We start from the raw sequence: 5,855 nt of genomic DNA, 5'->3' as shown, positions 1-5,855 counted from the left end.
GGCCGCATCCCGGCTCCACGAGGGTGTCCATCAAACACTCGGAATTTCACACACTCGGCCACGCACTGGCACTAGACTATTCCAAAAAAAAAACCGGGAGCCATGGTTCTCTGCAAGAGATCCCGATAATCGCAATCCGCGATTATCCGATAGCTCCGCTATCGCCCGAGCACGGAAGAAGGACTTATTTTTCGCGGTCCGCCGGACACCTGTGTCCTCACACGCGGACTCCCCGCGACACACTCTCTCTCCTACCTACCGCTCTTCGCGGTAGGTCAAAAATCAAAACAAATCTCCTCTCCGGCGCCCTCCCCGCGGACCCGCAAACCGTAGCCGATCAAAGTTCCCGGGGTACCGGCAGTCAGTTCTGGCGGTTGAGCACCCCTTGCGTGCGGGCTCTCAACCCAAAAGGGCTCCGTGCCTCCGCCGCCAGTCCACTACTTTCCCCCGTTCCCTCCTCCCAACCACGGACCTACGATCTCTTTGGAGATGGAGGCTGGAGGCACTGCAGTGCGCGGAGGTGCGGGGCTTCTGTAACGTGTCGTCCTGACGCCACATTACAATATATACCATACACACGCGCTCTAGATGAAAGTCTTAATAATTCTGTACTATTATGAAAGCAGCCTTATATTAACTTGAAATTCGATGTGAATGGTACTTTACGTACGAAGTGTGTTGGATTCTGTTGTGTATTCATAAATTACCAACACTATTCAAAGTACAAATAGGTAAAGAAGGCAAATCAGTCAGCGCCATCTGTCGTGTAAAAAAGTAGATGCACGTGCGAAGACGACGACGACGACGACGACGACGACGAACCTGAAATAAAATCATCTCGTACACTAATCGTATTGAACTTGATGGCAATCGATTCAGAACCCTTGATTCCTATAGTGAATGTATCAATAACTTTTTCTCACACATAACCGTTCATAAAATATTTGAGACGAAACACAGGTACAAGAGATGCTTGGAGTAAAGAGTCTCGACGGGCCGTGCCCCGTACGGCGGGTTACCTGTACTTGGCGCGAGACTCGACTGAGTCTCTTGATTAGATGTCTGCATAAAATTTTCGTGGGACTATCCTAAAAGCTTGGAACTTGATAAACTTTGATCTGCCTTAAAAGTACGTTTTTATTGTCTGATTACTTAATACTGCAGAAGCCGGATTAAAGAGTCCACATTATACCAGTTGGTGATTATTCGAGCTCGCTTCGGATTCGCATGTTATTCGAGATACAGTAGGTGGATAATCTGTATTATCCGATCCTATAAAGACGCACAATGATACTTGCGTCGTGAATTCATTGACACGTTCGCAGTAGATACGATTTTTTGTGATCAATTACATAGAATGTGTATTTATTTTCCTACAATTCATGTTGAGTTGTTTACCGTGTCAAATAGTGGTTTTCGGGAAAAAAATAAAAAACATGGGAACTCTTATATTATGAGAGCATTAATGTCATGCACTTCGAATTTTAATCGAATTATTTGTCTCCAAAATATTGTTAAAAAAATTTTTTAAGGGTAGTTTACCTCCATAAAGGGGCGCATCCGTGTCAGTCGGTATCATTATTGGATTCTGCTAACACGAGATATATTCTGTGACGTGGCATTTCTATGTATGTATGTATGTACGTATGTATGTATGTATGCATGTATGTATGTATGCATGTATGTATGTATATATGTATGTATTGTGACGTTGCATTTTCATGCACGTCACAAAATTAGGAGAATTCGGCTACGTCGTGGGGCCGGATGGGTTGCGGAGCGTTTCGCGTGGCGTTGGACTGATTTTATTTTACGAATTTGTATTTATTTCTTTGTGGGGAACGTTTCGTTTGTTTTTGAGGTTGTTAAGCGGATCCGAGAGGATTCTACACCATTTGTATTGAGACGGGGCCCGAGAGAGAGCCAACTACGGGCCTGGCGTACTGTCGAGGAGAGGTGACGTCAAGACCGGAGCACACAACCTGGTGGCTCTACTACGCGAAGCAAGCGGCGAGCGTCTTCAGAAGCAAAGGGCATACAGGAGTTGCAGAAGTAGCGTGACGCCGAATATCAACTACGCGAAGCAAGCGGTGAGCCTCTTCAGAAGCAAAGGGCATACAGGAGTTGCAGAAGTGGCGTGACGCCGAATATCGAGGGAGTAGAGGTGGATGTGATCCCCGCCTTCCGGAAACGGCACTGCAACCATCCTATCGTAGCAAGATGCCAGGATCTATTTTACCGGGATCGTTAAAACAATTGAAGATCGCGAGCTGGCTAGCGGAGCCGATGTAACAGTGAACCTGATTGGACCAGGGGGTGGTATTACAGCGCGCTCTCAGGAAGGTTCCCGATTTTGGAAATTTGTAGCGTCACTCACGGCGTGGCCAAACTTAGGGATAGACGTGCTGTCGTTTTCTACCGATTTTTGTATTTATTGTATCGTATCGTGATCCGTTTGAGGTACTATAATCCAGGAGAGTGTGTTCCTGGCAATAGTAGGAGCTACTGGACAACGGTGAGTGACGCTCAGGGGTATTCTGGCTATTTGTTTTAATTCACGGGATCAACCGATCTTTTCTGTTCGACGTACTCTTACGCGTCATCCTGCGCTTTCCTGACCGCTAAGGGTCCAAGGTTAGCTAATCCGGTGACAAACAGGAGATCGGTCTCTCATTTCATTAATTCAATTTTTTCGGTTTTGTGTCTAACCGTTCAGTCCACGTCTCGCGGAATCGTCTCCCTAACACATAGGTGCGTGAGTCAATATCGTACCGCTTATTATCGTTACCGTATCGTTTGTTATGTCGTATCATATGTTGCGTTGTTCCAGCGGGAACATTATTGTATAATATCGTTCGGGTAAATATCCCAGTGTGTTATGCATCATCTCGATCAGTTTTCTGTAATTATCATTTGTATTTCACCATCTTGTTCTTATATTTTCTATTTAAAATAAATCGGATCCGTCCCCGAATTTTGGTTCCGATAGTTTGTCGTTTTCAGTAATTTTTAGAGTGAACCTCCCTAATTTTCAGATTTTGATTATTGTCTCCCAGACCCAGGACCCCACCGCATAAGAGCTGGCCAGGGTGTCCTTAGGAGACAGCGGTGTAACTCTGGTTATACCTGGCGCCCAATAATTTAGTATTTCATTAAATATTTCTCGCGGTGCTATTTATTTGTGCGTCACCGTTAAAAAGTGTCGTCACAATTCATACCTAGTTTCATTAAAAACGGTCGAGTGCTTCTATGAAAAAAAAAATTGATTGATTTTTTGCCAAACTTTGAGGGGCAGTTTCACCCGCTAAATATCAATCTCCGCCAATGAAAAGAAAATACGTATCCCTTAGATTTTCGAGTTCTACAACATATACAAAAATGATCAAAATCGGGATGGGCCACTTGGGAATGTTTCCTTGTTAGTGAAATGCCAGATGGGCGCCAGACGCATCGTTGCGTCATGATACCTAAAGGAAAATATGAAAAGAGGTCCGACTAGCAGGAACGGAACGCAGAGGTATGGTAGAGGGGCAACGCTGATGTTAAGTAAAGGAGAGATAGAGAAAAAGATAGTGATTAGAAATTCAGATTGAGAACCCATGAAATTCAGTAACAGAAAACATAAGAAAATGGCCCTTTTATTCTGGGACTTCAAATTATTTCAAATTAACAATTTAACAATTTCGAGAAACAAGATGAATAACACGCGAGACAAGGTCCTCTTCGGGACACGTGAAACAAATTAAACGCAAAATAGAAAATCACGCGGTACTAGGTCCTCTACGGGACACGTTAACGAGATTCACAATCGAATAGTACATTATGATACAAGTGCGGAAAGTTGATGATTCCACCCTCGCTTCGCTGGGCGGCAAATGTCACATCAGTAGGAATCACCAACCGGCACGCGTATCATATACTTTTTTTTGCAACAATATACGGAAAGTTCGCAGGATATGCACCAAAAAGAAGCACGAAATTGCCGATTCTTGATGAGTTCAGAGTGTGTGAGATTCATAACATAACATAACATAACATAACATTCATAACATAACATTTCCGCACGAAATTTCGTGCACACTCTGAACTCATCAAGAATCGGCCATTTTGTGCTTATTTTTTGGTGCATAAACTGCGAACTTCCGGTACAGTGTTGCAAAATAGTACATTATGATACAAGTGCGGGAAGTTAGTGATTCCTGACGAGTGTGACGTTTGCCGCCCGAGCGAACGAGCAATCATATCAGCAAATGATTCGAATCGATTCGAGCGAAGCGAGGGTGGCAAACGTCATACGAGTAGGAATCATCAACCCGCACGCGTATCATATACTATTTTTTGCAACAATGTACGGAAAGTTCGCAGGATATGCACCAAAAAGAAGCACGAAATGGCCGATTCTTGATGAGTTCAGAGTGTGCGGAAATCATAGCATTCCCGCACACTCTGAACTCATCAAGAACCCCTCGGCTTCGCCTCGGGAACCTCAACTTTATACGCGGCGCAGAAACGCCCGTTTTCGCTCTCGGTGCACAATATACTATTATAATAAAATTTTAATTATTTTAAAATAAAGTATACTTTTAATCCCTCCTCAGACTTCTAGGGCTTAAAGGTGAAAGTTGCTTTTTGTTTTCTCGTTATTGACGAGAAGAATTGTAAACTTCACTTACAAGTGAAATTGCATGAGATCCAAATAAAAGCGTCGATATAGTATTGTTCGTTAAAAAGGGATATAAATAAATAAAGAATTAGAATCTCGTAATTTATATTAAACACCCCCACAAGGGGCTTTGCCCTTCGACCCTGCCGGGGGTTGCACCCGCGCTCCAGTAGCAAACACTTTTCGCCTACGACATAGTTTTCACGTACATAATAGCTTCCTAATACAGAAGCTCGGAAAACCTGGTGTGTTATATAAAGTACCGCGTGCACCTCGGGGGTAGGCCTTTCAAGACCGTGTACGATGTTTTCAATACTCGTCTACGACTCGTACTGAAAATACCGCATTTGACTTTAAAAGTGCCATTTTGCCCCCTTGGTACCCAATGTACTATTGTGTATGCAGTCGACTCTGGCTATACAAACGACTCTATATAATCGCGTTTCCCCTGAGCTCTCTTTCTAAGCTATCACGCCGAGAACAGAGGACTCGTTGCTATGCCTCTCGGCGCACTTGTTGCTTCCGCTCTATCGGACACTCCGTATATTACAGTAGACTGGGAATTCTCTGTAATATCACTCTCTCAATAGTTATCGCGTATCAGAGCTCCGGGTACCCGATTATACAGAGAATCCACTACTTATGTATTGTGACGACGAATCGCACAAATAAATGGCACCGCGAGAAATAATTAATGAGATACTAAATTATTGGGCGCCAGGTATAACCAGAGTTACACCGCTGTCTCCTAAGGACACCCTGGCCAGCTCTTATGCGGTGGGGTCCTGGGTCTGGGAGAGAATAATCAAATCTGAAAATTAGGGAGGTTCACTCTCAAAAACTACAACGAATAACCAATAAAGTTTTCAAAATTAAATACGGAACCACAATCTGGCCCGATTTATTCAACACAATAAGAAAAAGAGATGGAACAACGGTTCCTGAACAAAATACACAAGAGAAAGAAATGGAACAACGGTTCCTATACAGACTATACACGCTTTACGCAGAACGGGACCGTAGATTCCCCAAGGGAATTATTTAAGTTGTCAGTCCCGAAGACCTATTGGCAAACTAATATCTACAAATTTACAGGACCTTAATATGCTACAAAAATATACATCGTACTCCACACTATACGGAAGTACACGCTATACCACATTCCTCACAGAATATACAAGCCAAAGAATAT

This window comes from Cephus cinctus, unplaced genomic scaffold (genome assembly GCF_000341935.2).
Source record: "Cephus cinctus unplaced genomic scaffold, Ccin1 Ccin1_scaffold0175, whole genome shotgun sequence".
Classification (NCBI taxonomy): domain Eukaryota; kingdom Metazoa; phylum Arthropoda; class Insecta; order Hymenoptera; family Cephidae; genus Cephus; species Cephus cinctus.
This window is presented reverse-complemented; position numbering follows the sequence as displayed.